The 16,983-nt window shown below is 43.0% G+C and overlaps 1 long non-coding RNA gene across 1 annotated transcript in view; it reads left to right on the forward strand.

Moving 5' to 3' along the window:
* The first annotated feature begins 272 nt into the window (after positions 1 to 272).
* Positions 273 to 16,983, forward strand: part of LOC135967703 (uncharacterized) — a 75,363-nt gene continuing 58,652 nt past the window's right edge. The window contains exon 1 of the long non-coding RNA XR_010581880.2: positions 273 to 590. This is a non-coding gene — a long non-coding RNA (uncharacterized lncRNA). The remainder of the gene's footprint in view (positions 591 to 16,983) is intronic.

Genomic DNA, 16,983 nt, shown 5'->3' on the forward strand with positions numbered 1-16,983 from the left:
AACTTGGTGATGGTGGCAAGAAAAAGGCCACTAACATTCACCCTTCAATGTGCACTGAGCTAGTAGCATTGTGTCATGGATGCTTATTGAGCCCGTGCAGCTAATACAAGGTAAGCTGAAGGACAACCCAGAGGAAAATATAATTGAGAAAATACATGACTACTTTCAAACATTTACAGTGACCCAGAAGTATAAGTGGGAGGAGCCATGAATGATTTACGTAGAGGATCTACATCTCAGATACTTATGGATTACTTAAGATAACAGACTCTGTACTGGGCATTGAGGACAGAAAGATACATAAGACAAGGTCCTGTCTTCCAGTCTTTCCCACTCCTCTCTCTGTGTGTGTGTGTGTGTGTGTGTGTGTGTGTGTGTATTTGCGTCTGTGTATCTGTATTGGGGTGGTGAGAGCCAGAGAAGAAAACTTGATGGATGAGACCATAACAGATGAACTCATCTCCCTGGGTGATGTCCAGGGCTGGTTCCATGCTTTCACCCCAAAGAGTTCATAATGAAATGGAGAGGATGGATAACTCAAGCTGCACCTGACCTCCTAGAAGAATGCTGTCCAACAGTGAGCCACATAGGTAATTTTAAATTTTCTACTAGCCAAATTAAAAAGTAGAAACAGGTGAAATTAATTTTAATAACATCCTTTGTTTAACCCAATATATCTAAAACATAGAATCAATATACAATTCTTAATGGGATATTTATTTTATTTTTTGAATTACATCTTTGAAAAGTGATGTGCATTTTACACTCAGATTTCATTTCTATGTAGACAAGCCACATTTCAAGGGCTCGATAGGTACCTGTGGTTAGTGTCTACCTTAAGGGACAGGGTAGTTCTAGAGCTCTGCTACTCAAAGTGTGGTTCTTGGCCTCACAGCCTCACAGCGCAGATATGCCCTATGTCCTTTCCACCCCTCCTACATTGGAATTTGCATTTTAGCAAGATCCATGGTGAGCCCTCAGAGTTTGGGAGGGGCTGTCTGATGACTTGAAAATCTCATTTGAGGAAACTACACACCCTCCCTTCTAGTCATATTTGTGCAGTACATTTCCTTATCGTAGATGAGGTAAACCATCTTATCATAGTTGGACCAAAGGTAGAGTTCAGTTTAGCCCTTATTGGAACCAGTGGGATATAGTTGGGTTTTTCTTAGTCGGAAGGTTGAGCTATTTGGCAGAAAATGAAGGAAAGACAGGACAAAGAAGAGATACGAGTGTTTATTCAACCACAGAACAAATGACATCACCATTCTCATTGGAGCTCTTCTTTTCTGACATATGTTTTGAAAGGGAGAGAGGAGGGAGGAAGGGAAGAGAGTGAGAGTTTCCAAATTCATGAGGTATTCGTTATGTCAGAGTTCTTCCCCCAGGGTTAGCCTCACGAGCACATGAGCTTGGAAGGGCCTGGCACTTGGATTAATGCTCTGCTGTTGCAGTGTTGAAATTCTTGACAATTGGGTCCTGCATGTCTGCTTTCTACCGAGCCCTGAAAATTATGTAGCTTGTCCTGCCTCCCCTAAATGTTCACTTACTACTATCCACCTGCAGGTGTAAGAGAGTCACACTGGATTAGGTAGGTTTTGGGAGGCGTTTTCTCTTTATGTGTGTCTATGTATGTGTGGGTATATATTATATATATGCGGTGGGTGTATATATACGCATATGTATGTATACATGTGTTCACAAAATCATGATATAAAGGATATGTCCTGGGCCGGGTACGGTGGCTCACGCCTGTAATCCCAGCACTTTGGGAGGCTGAGGCAGGCAGATCACGAGGTCAGGAGTTCGAGATCAGCCTGGCCAGAATGGGGAAACCCCATCTCTACTAAAAATACAAAAATTAGCCGAATGTGGTAGCATGTGTCTGTAATCCCAGCTACTTGGGAGGCTGAGTAGGAGAATTGCTTGAACTTGGGAGGTGGAGGTTGCGGTGAGCCGAGATCACGCCACTGCACTCCAGCCTGGGCAACAGAGAGAGACTCCGTCTCAAAAAAAAAAAAAAAAAAAAAAAAAAAAAAAGGAAAAAAAAGGAAATGTCCTGGATCAGCTGGATCAGGTAGGTTTTGGGAGGTGTTTTCTCTTTCACTTCCCCATCACCACAATCTCTTTATAGCCAAGAAATGAGAAAGAGATAACACAGGCCTTTGGGAGAATTGAGCTCAATAATGCATGAGATAATGGTGCTCTGAGGCAGGATTTCAATGGAAGGCTAGGTGCTGTAACTATGTAACAAAACACCAGCACAGGACAAAGAGTAGGTTTCTCAATCAACAAGGATAAACAGCCCCACCCTCCCAGCCCTGTCTCCAGGTTTACAACTATCTGCAGTGTTTGAATAGAGCTCAGGGATCTCTGGGCAGTGACAATGAGTCAGCTGGGCCCATTCAGGCTGGAAGTTTTATATGGGTGAAAGTTAAAAATGTTAACTTGTTTCTATGTTGTCAAAATTGTAAACGAAGAATAAAAGGATATTCTCAAGTTGGGTCATGAGGGAAAAAAAAAAAAGTGTTAGTAGTTTTAGAGCTCAGACCTGAATCAAATGCCTGAATCAGATGAACTACTCAAAGCTTTGAGACCTAAGAAAGTCACTTCCTTTCAATACTAATGGACTCGGTATCATTTGTAATGCCTGCAACTCAGTTTAGGCGGAGAGTCAGCCACATTGGCGTCACCTGGGGGCTGATTAGAACCCACCCCCCCCCCCCGCCCCCGCCCCCGCCCCCGCCCCCGCCCAAGGTCTCGGACCACCCCTCCCACCCATCCCCACCGCGGACCTGCTGAATAAGGATTTGTGTTTTATCGAGATCTACAGGTGATCTGTGTGCCTGTTAGAGTTTGAGAAGTGCTGTAACGCTGTACTCAGCAGCTACTTATCTTGGCGGTGGTGGGAGGGGATGAGGGAAATCTCAGCCCTTCGCAGGTTCATCAACTTAGTGCCTAAGACTTCTTGAAGCATTATGGGAAAGCGAGGGTTCTCAAAGTGTGGGTTTCAGACTGGCAGCATCAGCAGCACCCGGGAGCTTGTGGCAGTGCAAATTCCCAGACTCCACCTCTGATTCTCTGGATCAGAAACTCTGGGAGTGGGGCCCCAGAGTCTGTGGCTCCATCTTAGCAAGTCTTTCCAGTGCTTCGGATGCATGGCAAAGTGGGAGAACCACGCTGTAAAGTACCAGTAGTCACAGAGCAGGAAGAGATTTCCACTGGTTGTACATTTTAGTTTGGAATGCGTGATCTTGTCACGCAGAGCCACACATGGAATCGCACGTTTCATAAGGCAGTCATTCTAACTTTGAAAGAAGTCACGATGCTCTCATTCGAAATTTATTTTTATTTCGGAGGGAGATTTGGACATGGAAAGGGATGGCAAGAAGTGAAATGACTGGACAAATAAAGAGTATGAAATGATCTGGCAATTATTAACCTGGGGAAGCGAAGAGTGAAAGAAGAAGCCATCGAGCCACATGTTATCTCTGTAAATGGTGAAGTGACTCACCTTAGGGCTCACCGGGAACAGGAAGATGTCCTTTCTCTCTTGCCTCCAAATGGTAAGCAGGGACCGTGTGTTCTTCACTCAGAGCTGCTTGAGAATCAATTACAATAGGTAGGATGCCATGATAGACAACAGTGTTCAGAAATCATCAAGACAGAGTCCATGATGCCAAGGAAGCAGCAGCCTAGTTAGAGAAGGTGACTAATCGGGAATTGTGTATAATGTTCATGAAAAGATTTGTGGATATAGAGGAAGGATCCCCGAGTAAAGCTGGGTGAGAGGGAGTCATTGAAGTTTTCTGAAGGTGCAGAGTTTGAGGGAAAGTCCTAGCTGGAAAAGCACAAGGACATGGGGGTGGCCCACTCATCCCGAAAGTGCAGCGATGAGTTGTGGTGGTGGGAGGGGATGAGGGAAACTGGCAGATAAGTTACAGCCCATACATCTCAGAATTCATCCATTCATTCCACAAATATTTACTCAGTACCTGCTGAGGGCCTGGCACTGTTCTAGGCCATGAGGATACTTTCATGAGCAAGACAAACAGAAATTCCTGCTGACAAGGCTTCATTCTAGCAGCGGGATATAAACCCCACATAGATAATATATATGTAAATTACAAGACAATGTGATGTAATCACACTGGAAAGGTAGAGAAATGGCAACCGGAGGTGTGAGATGGTGTAAGAATCCTGTAATGCCGTCTTCTACAATGGGAATTTAGGTCTTTAATGTCTTAAGTTGATAGACCAAGAAATAGCAGTGTAAGCATATCCCTTAGAGATATTCAAGTTAATACCAGAAACAAAAGCTAAAAGATTTCAGAGAAAAAGATTCAGGAGTGGGGACACCAGGGGCTGCTATTTTTTACTATGAACCTTGTATAGTATTTGATGTATTCATTCATTCACTCACACATTCATTCATGAATCCACAAGTCTGTGTAAATATCAGTGTGTGCAAGGTTCTGTTGCAGATGCTGGGGATACAGTAGTTAAAAAAACACAAATGTTTCTGCCCTGGTGGAACTTAGATTCAGGAGAGGGAGCTAGAGGTGAAGAGAGTAGGTCAGAGGAGAAAAAGGAAGGCTGGCGGGGGGCGGGGGTGGGGCGGTGCTGGGGAAGTTGCCCTTGAGTGTAGAGAGATGAGAATGGGCCTCCCTGTGAGAGTGGTATTTGAATGACAGCAGGAAGGAAAGAGCCATATGGCAGCTCAGGTGCAAAGGTCTACAGCAGTTTAGGTGTGAGTGTGGGTGGAGCAGTGGGGAGGTGCAGGTGCTCAGGGATGGAAGGGAGCGTGGTGAAAAGGACCTCAGCAATTCGGAGGTGAATGGTGAGGGATGTGGACAGCATCATTTGGCAGGGACTCTGCCTTTTACTCTGTGATATGGGAAGCCACTGAATTTTGGCCATGGAGTAATTCCCTATATCTTTAAAAAGAGGCACAAAGACCACACCTCATAAATACTGACATCATATTAGCAGAATAGATAATACACCGCTTTTTCAAATGTATCTTTTTTTCTTTTAATCGCTAAGAGGGAAAAGTAGTATCAGTGGCAGCATGCACACAACACACACACACACACACACACACACACACACACACACACAGAAGAAATGGAAATAAAAGCTAAAGAACAAACTACTAATGATTCAGAGTGAGACCCCTAACACCTCCCGAATGGGGGCAAGAAGCTCAGGACTCTGGTAGCTCAGGCAGAGTCTGAGTAACTGGTGTTACCTCTCTTCATGCATCTACCTGATCCACCTGTCCTACCCACTCCTCTGATCCTTAGGAATTCTGAGAGGCTGGTATCACCCAGGTACAAGATGAAGAAGTCTATTGTGCCCTGGAGGGAAATGGCGAGAGGTGCAGTTTAGGAGGATTCTCAGTCTGGGAGGAGAAGCTAGCTGAGGGCTTGCCACAGATGTAAGCAGGAACACCTGGCTGAAGTGGGAATGAGGCAGAGGCTGGAAGACACAGCAGAGTGCATTAGGACAAATATCTAATGTAGATGATGGGTTGATGGGTGCAGCAAACCACCATGGCACATCTATACCTATGTAACAAACCTGCACATTCTGCACCTGTACCCCAGAACTTAAAGTATAATATAAAAAACAGAAAGACATTTTTCTACGGAATGTGAAGGCTACTTCAGTACCAAATAACAGTCTCTTGTGATGAGAGCACCGTGTCTGCCAGGTGGCATCTGTTGCACAGCACTCTGCTGTGCCTTCCAGCCTCTGAAGTGGGCTGAACGCCGACTTCAGCCGGGCGTTCCTGTCCCTGCAAAGGACACAAACTTGTCTTTTTTTTATGGCTGCGTAGTATTCCATGGTGTATCTGTGCCACATTTTCTTTATCCAGTCTATCATTGATGGGCAACTGGGTTGGTTCCAAGTCTTTGTTATTGTGAACAGTGCCGCAATAAACATACGTGTGCATGTGTCTTTATAGTAGAATGATTTATAATCCTTTGAGTATATACCTAGTAATGGGATGGCTGGGTCAAATGGTATTTCTAGTTGTAGATCTTTGAGGAATCGCCACACTGTCTTCCACAATGGTTGAACTAATTTACACTCCCACCAACAGTGTAAAAGCATTCCTAAGAAAAATGCCTTTCAATCCTTTACCCTCATTTCGCGATCACCAAACAATTTTCTGATACCTAATTCAGTGTGCAGGCACATTGATCCCAAGACAGGTGCATGGTATAATGGCAAAACAACAAGACAACTTCCATTGTAAATGAACAGGGGCCTCTTGTTCCTTGGGTTTAGCTGGCTCCATTCCCTTAACTCCTGACCAACCTTGGTAAAATAAAATTTCTGAACCTTGAAGCTTGAGGACTGTACCTTTGCCAACAAATGTGTGTTGAAGAGTGAGCATGGGAGGGGCAGTGAGTGTAGGGGCTCAGCTGGAAATACTCCGCTTCTCCTATGCATTGCTCCAGCGTGGCGCCTGCAGCCACAGAAGGAAGCACAGCACAGGAGATCCAGCAGGGTGTCCCATGAAATGCTGCATCCGAAGGATGGGCCAAAATATCTTGGCTTCAATAAAGAGCTGTAAAGGGGTGTTAAGGGATACAGTGTCTAACATAGAAAGCACGCTGTCCATGGTTATTAAGCGAATGCATGGATGAACAGGAGGAGTCCAATTTATCTGTTTTAAAGAGGAAGACATTTCTTTGTGTTTTTAATCTTTCTTGTTTTTATGGTGTCTACTACCAATTAAAATATATCGTGCCATGTTCCTTAATTAAAATAAGAAATTTGATTCCATGTTTCTGTTGGTAAATGATCATGTAAGAATCATTCATGTCAGCTTTGTTCTGGGAATGAACACAGGATATGGGGTCAAGAGACGTGGGATAACTCTGTTACCGTGACCTTTAAGGAAATAGTATCATTGAAGAGAAAATGGAATATTTGGGTTCTGAAGTCATAAGATTCCAAGACTTTTAAAGTGTTTATTTAGCTCTGGTGCCCTCTGCTGGACGATTGGCTTTCTTATTTGCTCCTGTAATGGATGGATATGCTGTGTGGCTGTAGAGTTCCCTCCCTCCCTCCCTCCTTCCTTCCTCCCTCCCTCCTTCCTTCCCCCTCCCTCCCTGCTTGCCTCTTTCTTTCTTTCTTTCTTTCTTTCTTTCTTTCTTTCTTTCTTTCTTTCTTTCTTTCTTTCTTTCTTTCTTTCTCTTTCTTTTTCTTTCTTTCTCTTTCTTTTCTTTCTTTCTCTCTCTCTTTTCTTTCTTTCTCTTCCTTCCTTCCTTCCTTCCTTCCTTCCTTCCTTCCTTCCTTCCTTCCTTCCTTCCTTCCTTCCTTCCTTCCTTCCTTCCTTCCTTCCTTCCTTCCCCCTCCCTCTCTGTCTCCCTTCCCTTTCCTTTTCTTTCCTTTCCTGTTTTCCTTCCTTTCATTCTTTCATTCCTTTCTTTCCATCCCCAGTTTTATATTGAATTATAATTAGATTCAAAAGAAACCTTTCAGCCAGTGATCCTCATCCTTAAACTGCATATTAGAATCTCCTGGGAGACATAATGTTGTAGGCTAAGGATATAATTCAGGCTTTTACTGAATTATAAAAGCATGCTGTGTTCATATCCTGGAGGATGGAATTGGGCCACAGTGTTTTCAAGTCTGAAAAACCAGACGCCACAGTTCTTTGTGTTTTTAATCTAGGGTCCATTGCCTTAAGTCCTCATGGGCATTTTAAGAAATAGATCAAAGTATTTGATGAGCTCAGGGTATGGGCACCCATACTTTCTCCTCGCTTTATTCTTCAAATTAGTCTACTTAGAATGTACTTTCAAAGTTCTGCCTAATTTTAAAAAGACAATTGTTGGACTGAGTTGCTGTCCTACCCTTTTTCTTTAATTGTTATTTGACTTCAGACTCTTCCTGTAACTGGTGTGTGTGGTTTTTACTCTCATAATTGACACTCCTCTGAAAAATGGGCCAACAGAAGGGCTTATTATTTGGGCCGCTGTGGTCATGAAACCCAGGTTCACATCGATATGATTGCAAAACTTAGATGCATGCACGAGTCCACACATTAATTTGCTTAGTATTCTTACCTTTTAAAATGTTTTTGCTTCTCAGGCCCTTGCGATTTCAAGTCAGAAGTCCCTGACCTCTTAATGCTTGTGTGTGTGTGTGTTTTGTTTTTTTTTTTTTGACACAGTCTGCATCTATTCCAGCCTCAGTCCTCAACCTCCACTGCTCTGTATAGCATAATCCCCATGCAGTCCCACAGTTACAGGCAACAGGGCCTTTCCTCCATCTGTTGGCAAACATTCTGTTCTTAGAGCCTCAGAGAGTGAGGCAATGACAAGATCACGATTTTAACGTTTCTACTTTCCTGGAGCTTCTTTATTGGGACACTGGTGTTAAAAAGGAAAAACAAACCAACAACAAAAAAAAGCTTAATTAAAAATTTTCTGTATCACGTGGAGCAGTCCTGCCTAAATGACAATAAGATACTTGAAATCACAGCCTCTATTTTCATCAGTCAGAGGAATTCAGAGGAGGCTCAGGAAAATCGTGAGGACAGAAGGCTGTGCCCTGAGTCCCTAGCCTACAATCCCTGTCTCCATCAGTTAAGGAGCGCGGCCCCTTCACAGCTGCAGTCTCTCCTATCTTTGTCAATTGTCGATGGACCAATTATATTCAGGTTGCCTTTTGTAAGGGTCAGCAGAGTAGGATCCTGGCAATTTCATATGATTAAAACTATTTTGAACAAGAACCTTGGCTAGGATCTATTTCAAACGAGGAAGAAAGTTCTTTTTTCACTGTTATAGGAATTAATGAGATGTAGAAGGCTGTAGTGTAAAAAGTTTTTTTTTTTAAATGGGGTTAGGAGGTTTAAAGGAGATAAAGGAAAACCTGATTATCTCTTGTTTTAGTAGTGGTTCTTTGCCACTGTACATGTAACACAAACTACTTAAATTTCAAGATGCTACCATCCATTGGGCATGAATTATGAATGTTTGATATTCCTTGATTCCATCACAAGACCTGTGTGGATATCGATCTTTGTCCAACCCGAACCTTGGATCAGGAAAAGGGATGAGTTCAGGTTTATGTTGCCCTAGAGCCAGCAGGGGGTGCTCGTGCCCTTCCTATTCCAAAAGGTTGCCGCAACCTCTCCTAGGCTCAGGGCGAAACTGGTTTGTAAATCACCATTACCATCCTTCTTTCTCTGTTCAAATTGGCATTTTGTCAAGAACAACATTACTTCTTAGTGAGCAACAGTTGACCAATTATCTTGAAAAATATTTGGGAAGCTATACAATTTTAAAAGTAAAAAGCGAAATATATCTTCTATTTTTAACTTTTCCTGTAAACATGAATTACCTGCGGGGAAAAGTAGATGCTTTTCAATCTTCTAAATGATTGCACCAATTCTAAACCATCCAGGTGTTTTGAAATGACCCACAGTCGTCTTTAATAGCATGAGAAGGGGCCAAGGCTCTCTCAACTTTAGATTTAATAGCCTGCCCCCTTCAATTGGCAGAGATATTGATAGAGATAGGCCAGACTGTTCTGCTGTAATGTCAACTAATTTTCTCCTGCTCTAATATCTATAGTACGGGATTGACTTTTTTTTTTTTCTGTAGAGGCCAGGTCATAAATATTTAGGCTGTGTGGGCTGGAGACACTGTTGCAACTACTCAACTCTTGTGCAAAAGCAGCTGTAGACAATATGCAAACAAACATTCATGACTGTGTCCTAATAAAACTTTATTTATAATTTGGCCATGCCCTGTCTTATTGATAGCCTTCCAAAACAGTCAATAACTTCCATATATCTGTTATTTTATGTTGTTTATAAACTCAAACTCTTTTCTGATTAAGAGGAAAATAATTGAATCTGAAAGTCCCTCAGGTTCAACTCTTTTCCCAGTGCCTGCCCCCTTATAACACTCTTAACAAGCATCATTGCCCACTGCTCGTAACTGTCAAGCTTTGTGTCTTCCCTGCAACACAAGCAGTGGCCCCCAAGAGCAGTCAGCGTGATCCAAATGCACAGAAGTTTTTAAGGAAATAGCACAACAATTTAGAAACTAAGGCTGCTGGAATGGTGAGCTTTTAATCTTTTCATTCATCGCAGGGTTTAATCCGTATTTGAAAAGAAAGGTGCCACGTATAAAACTGACAGGCACTGACTGGCCTGAAATATCCCAGGAAAATCTGGTTTCAGATTTTTCTAGGAGTTGATCCAAGAACATTTTTCTTTCTGCCTTTTGATCTGTTGAAAGATCCACAAGATACTTGGATGCCTTAAAGACATAAATGCCAATACGGAAATAAACTCTGACGAGTTGTCTTGTAATGGGAGCCAGCTCTTAGAGAAGGGATAATTGTAAGGGTAGGAACTGAAACTTTTTTGTCTACTACGCGACCTTCTCAAACCCTTCTTTCCTTTGTACTTTTTCTATGAACACATGGTTCTTCCAGCTTGGAGTGGGTTTAGGGGAGACTGAGAAAACAAGATGGCTGCCTGCAGTATTAGTTTTTCTTCACCCATCTTAAACCTCTTCTTCCCCTCTCCATTTTTGAGAGCGAGAGGTTACATGCTCCTTTTCTTCCTCTAGAAGAAACATTTAGCTGGGGCTGACACAAAGGCGAGGACATGAGAAACGACCATAGGAGAAGCCCTGGAGGCAGAAGTCTAGGTCTTTGCCCCTTTTACAGTGAGATAAATATCAGAGGTTACTGGAGGCACCCAAACAAAATTGAGGACAGGAAGCAAATATCTGAGAGGCTCCCAGACCTCTGTCTACTGTGGGACCCAAATGAGCACATGAATCCCTTCTAGATATCCTTTGGATCCTTTAATAATAGCACAGGCCAGGCGCGGTGTCTCACAGCTATAATCCCAACACTTTGGGAGGCCGAGGCGGGCGGATCACGGGGTCAAGAGATTGAGACTATCCTGGCCTACATGGTGAAACCCCGTCTCTACTAAAGATACAAAAATTAGCTGGGCATGGTGGCGTGTGCCTGTAGTTCCAGCTGCTCGGGAGGCTGAGGCAGGAGAATTGCTTGAACCTGGGAGGCAGAGGTTGCAGCGAGCCGAAATTGTGCCACTGCACTCCAGCCTGGCGACAGAGTGAGATTCTGTCTCAAAAAAAAAAAAAAAAAAAAAAAGGTAGCAGATACCACTTGAAAACTTTTATTATAAAGCATTATTGGAGTTGGCTATGAATTCTCCTCCTTACTCACGTCTGGTGGGGCAAAACGGCGAGGATCAGATACCACGAAGATACTGGAAGTAGATCAAAGCCTTGAACTCCCAGTTGCAGACTCTACCTACCATGATCCCTACCTGCAGGTGTCTGGGGTTCCTCTTGCCCAGCCTGCTCAGTCTCTGAACCCCTAGGATGGGTCTCTGGCTTGTTCAGAGGTGCCAGCTCCCAGCTCCCCTTCTCCAGTCGCCTGAGGTCTCAGGGGTGCCTCTCTGAAGAATATAGTTTTAAACTTTGTTTGCTGTAAAAACATAGCAGGCAGGTGCTTGTCACAAGGGGACTTATTTCTTCCTTCTGCTTCATGCGATGGGGAGGGGTCTGATTGTGGACATCTGCTGTGCTAAGACAGCCACAGTGTGGTCTGAGACAGAGCCTGGTCTTGGCCACTCTGACATCTGGCTGACTGAGAGACAGCGTGGGTGGGTGGAAGAGAGAAGGTTTGCGTGCTGTCATCTCCTCCTTAGGGCCCTATTGACCTTTGGTGGATCCGCACTTGAGGTGTCGACAGAGGAGAGAGACAGAGAATGCCTTGTCTCCTGTAGAAAGGCCTCTTTCGGAAACTTCCAAGCACCTAACATTGTAGGAGGAGAATAGGAGATTGAAAGAGAAATATAAAAAAACCATGTTCCCACAATAAGATCTCCTACCACTGGCTCAGCCTTCTGTCCATATGGGAATGATTAGAAATGCTACCTCCTTCCCCAGGGCTGCCAGCTACAAGTGTGCAGCCTCCCCCAACTCTTAGCACTGCAGCCAGGTGTAGTTATAAGTAAGCTTTGGGGTAACTTATCCTTGTGTGATGTGTGTAAGTTAGCCCTTTCTTTGATTAACTAAAAATACATAAATTAGATACTCTCTGGTTTCCCCAAACACTGGTAGCAGTGAATTTTCTTGGAATGCCCTTCTTTGGTCTGCTGGCTGATTATTATTTTCAGACGACACTAATGACAGCCCAGATGTGATGTCTACAAAGCCCCACATTAAGGCGCTTGCGTAGCAAACCTGCCGTTCAGGTAATGACGGCCGCCCTCTGGAAAAACAAGCTGAGACCACACCGGGGAAGGCCTTGGATACTTGAGAAGGGTGTGAGGCCAGTCACAGGAGTTGACTCGGTGGATCAGGGCATGAGAGTTACGGGCGGCTTTATGAAGCTTTTGTGGAGCGTGGGAGAGTGGACAGAGCTTTACTGAAGGGACATGTTTTCTTTATTTCCCAGCTCAAATCAATTTCCTTATCATGATACAAGCAAAGGTAATAATTATTAGGATTACTTACCATGATTATGGGTGACAGGAATTGCAGTTGGGCACAGGGACTCTTTTGTATATTTTAATTTCCTTCCCTGAAGTTCTAGCTTCCTTACTTCGTCTTCCTGATAGTGACTCACATCGCAGTAGGCAGGAAGCAGGTATTTAATGACCACTTCTTCATTGGTTCTTTATTCCAACGCCATTCATTCCAATACAAATTTCTTGAAAACAAAGAACAATGACATCCATAACACAAATGAAAGCAGCCCGTCTAAGCTGATTTAATTTAGTATGGAATAGGACGCAATTTCACAGTTAGAGTTACTGTTGTTTTTTTTTTTCTTAAAACTTCAGCCATCGTTTGGTTCACTGAAGAAAGAATTTAGAAAGATTTTTATAAGTGAATACTCACGTGTACGTAAATGGAAGTATACTTTTTAGTGCTAGTTAGCTAACACAATAGGTAATCCTGGACAAGTGTTTTCCATTCTCTACCGTGAATCTGATTTGTGAACCTCTCATGGCTTGTGCTATGCATGGAGTCTAGGAAAAATTTGGGACAAAGTGATCGATCTTAACTTCTAGACTTCATTCTGTCTTCTGTTCTTGGTGAGAACCTAAGAAACATCTTCCTTCCAGGCCTGACTTAGTGCTCTTGCAGGTTTAGCTTGCTTGGAGCAAGACTGTGCTAATGGGATTCTAACGATGCCACCTTTCCTGCTGTGTTGTTTATCCTGTTCAGTCGATAGAGGACCTGTTGAGACCGGTTTATAGACACGACACTCACTGTGGGGAATGCATCGAATCGCCAATTGATCGAAATCACCCATAATCTTGTGACTCGGGGATCAGCAGCCTCAGCATCCTCTGGGAGCTTGTTAGATGTCCAGAATCTTGGGCCTCAACCCAGAACAATTAGATCAGAATCTGCATTTTAACAAGATCCCCTATGATAAGTATGCACATTAAGATTTCAGAAGTACTGACATACAAGACTTGGGACTGGGTGGTGACCTGAAACTACTGCTTCCTAGAGTGCTGGGGATGATACATGAACATTTTCACAATATGTTTTTTTTGTGATGAGTCTCTGGATAAAATATTTTCAGCTGATGACTGTTGATGGTGTTGGGTGTATCTGTGGCCTGTCCATTATTACTACCCTCTCTTTGTCTTTCTTGTCCTATCATATTCTGTGAGTGTGTGAGGAAAGAAAATTTTGATAGAAAACAGGACTGAGTGTGGAGTCTAACTGGACAGGTTGGGGTCTGAGGTCCTCCAGGTTTGGAACTTGCTAAGCTCTCAGGGAAGCAGTCACCGTCCCTGATGCTGATTGGTTCAGAACACGCCTCTGTGTGAAAGCAGTGGATGTTTGAGGTTTGATTAATGCGAAGGTAGCTTTTGGTCATAGAAACCTGTCCTCTGGTCCTGAGTGTCTATTTCTGACTCATGGATCTTGTTCTAGTACCAGGTAAATGACGTCAAACTACCCATTGCCTCCGAAAAATACGAGTTCTGATTTTCAAATACAAAATCCAGATTTCTCATCCCTGGGCTCTTACCTTAGATAAAAGTCATTGGCAAGGGCTCATCAAAATGTGTTGCCCATATTCAGATTTTACATAACTCTCTAGCAAGCATTTTTGACTTGTGTGGCACAAAGAGTAAATATACCGGGTACAAATTCTATTTCCACCATTTTATAGCTGTATGACCACAGGCAAGTTAATGTAGTCCATTTGAGCCTCAGTTTCCCCAATCATAAAATAAAGATAACGATATGCCACAGGGTTTTGATAAATGTTAAATGAGATAGTGAATGTACAACTCAGTCAAGGATACTTGTCATTTAAAAAACTTCTGGTCCATGTGTATGTATGTCACATGCATACATGCTATGTTGCCTATGCATACCATGGAATTAGCAAAAATCAGCTTGTAGTTTCTATTAGATGACTCATAGTTTTATTAGTTGAATTCCCATTTAAATTTCAAAGAGAAGTTTGGGTGAGTAGGACAATCCATTTACTGAAATAGTTATACACACACACACACACACACACACACAAAATTTCAAGGTAAAACTTCTGAGTATGATTAGATCATCAGATCGTTAGGTATCAGAAACACGGTCTTTTCCTTTTTGCATGATCTCACCTCCAGTGTATTTTAGAAACTCTCTAACCCTCTTCAGAGAGATGGTGACACGTAGATGTTGTAATAGAATAGATGAGATGGGAATGAGTCACACATGGGAATGAAAGTAGGCATGTATTCATTCGGAAAACCAATGTTGTTACCTTACGGAAATAACCAACAAAATACTTCGGGTGATATGTAAACGCCAAAAATCTGAAAAGTATTTATTGATTAAAGGCTGTATAAAAGTATAGCACTTGGAGTATAGCATTGTGAAGAATCATGGCTAGAATAAATGAATTATACTCTTAATGACTTTTAAATATTATGACTAGAAGCTACGTAATAATTATGATCACCTTAATTTGTAAATGACTTATAGTTTCTTGGTGAAGGAGAACATTGCTTACCTATGTTGAAAAGAGATCACCTTTCAGTGAAACTGTTGATTTGCGTGCTATTGTAGACATAAATATTTGTAGAGAAATTGTTAATGTCCCTGGAATGAGGAACTAAAAGAGGGAGTCAAAAGGAATTGAAACTCAAAGATAAAAAAAGAGTCTCCTTGGGCATCCCAGTATGCTTCAGTGAGGAGCAGGGGATGCCCTGACTCCAGATTGGAGCTACCCTGCTTGGTCCCACTTGGGAAGGAGCAGAGAGGAGAGCTGTGACCATCATGTGTAATGGCTTTACTCTCTACCATCTCTGAAGAGGGTAGACCCTGGCTTTCCTCTTGAAAGTTTTGATGCTTCATCTATTGTTGTTAGACCAGGACTTTCACAGAAGTCCACATCAGTGTTCAAATGACTAATATGCTGATCAAAAGTTTGGTGGGATGCAAATGAACTAATTCACCTTAAATCAGCTATTGTCACTGAGCAAATAATAGAGTCTTCTGTTTAAAATACTCTGTTTTACTTGCCTATTGTGGCATGAAAAATGACCCTAAAACTTATTGGCTTAAAACAACTACCACTGTATTTGTTCACAATTATTTTGTGGGCCAGAATTTTGGATTCAGAATAGTGGGGATGGCCTGTCTCTGTTCTGTGATATCTGGGGGCAGCGGCACTGTCTTGAATGGCTGGGAACTGGCTGATTCATATGCCTGGAGCCTCAGTTAAGGCTGTTGCCTGGATTCCTCAGCTTTCCTTGGTGTGGGCTCTCCAAGAGGCTAGCTTAGACTTCCTCATAGTATGGTGTCTCAGGGTAATTGAACTTCTCACATGGTAGCAGGCTGCCCATAGGGCATTCCAAGAGGATAACCCCCAATGTGAAAGCATTTAGTAAGCCTCTGCTTGTGTCAAGCTTGTTGATGTTCCTATTGGCCAAATCAAGTCTCATTACCAAGCCCAGCATCAACGTGGGAGGCGCTAGAGAAAGGCATGACTGCTGGAGGCATGGATTCATTGGGGCCACCAATACCTACAGTGTACCCAGAAAATAAAACCATTGTTTTTTTTTTTTTTTGAGACGGAGTCTCGCCCTGTCGCCCAGGCTGGAGTGCAGTGGCCGGATCTCAGCTCACTGCAAGCTCCGCCTCCCGGGTTTACGCCATTCTCCTGTCTCAGCCTCCTGAGTAGCTGGGACTACAGGTGCCCGCCACCTCGCCCGGCTAGTTTTTTGTATTTTTTAGTAGAGACGGGGTTTCACCGTGTTAGCCAGGATGGTCTCGATCTCCTGACCTAGTGATCCGCCCGTCTCAAAACCATTGTTTAAATGTGAAATTTAAATACACTTTTATAAATTTTTAAATTTACTGTTATAAATAATGGTATTATTTATCCGTTTTCTGTTGTGCAAGACCAAATAGGTACATGCGAAACTGTGGTACAAATTGCTTCATGTCCATGAAAGGTATGGTTAGAAAGATGTTATTTTATCCCAAAGAAGTGGCATGCTGTATTATTTCACACAAAGTGAACTATTCAAAATCTCTAAGCTAGGCCGAGTGTAGTGGCTCACGCCTATAATCCCACCACTTTGGGAGGCCAAGGAGGGATGGCCGTTTGAGCCCAAGAGTTCAAGGCCAGTCTAGACAACATGGCGAAACCCAGTCTCTCCAAAAAAATACGAAAATTAGCTGCGCATGATGGTGTGTGTCTGTAGTCCTAGCTACTTGGGAGGGTGAGGTGGGAAGATGGCTTGAGCCTGTGAGGTTGAGGCTGCAGTGAGCTGAGATCATGTCCCTGCCCTCCAGCCTGGGTGACAGAGTGAGGGAGGCCCTGTTACAAAAAAAAAAAAAAAAAGGAAAAGGTAAAGAAGAAGTCTGTAAGCACTAAATGTCTAGATGTAGTCTGTGTTAACGCACTTATAGCTATCTGTAAAGAAAA

The sequence above is a fragment of the Macaca fascicularis genome, chromosome 16 (assembly GCF_037993035.2).
Source record: "Macaca fascicularis isolate 582-1 chromosome 16, T2T-MFA8v1.1".
Taxonomy (NCBI): domain Eukaryota; kingdom Metazoa; phylum Chordata; class Mammalia; order Primates; family Cercopithecidae; genus Macaca; species Macaca fascicularis.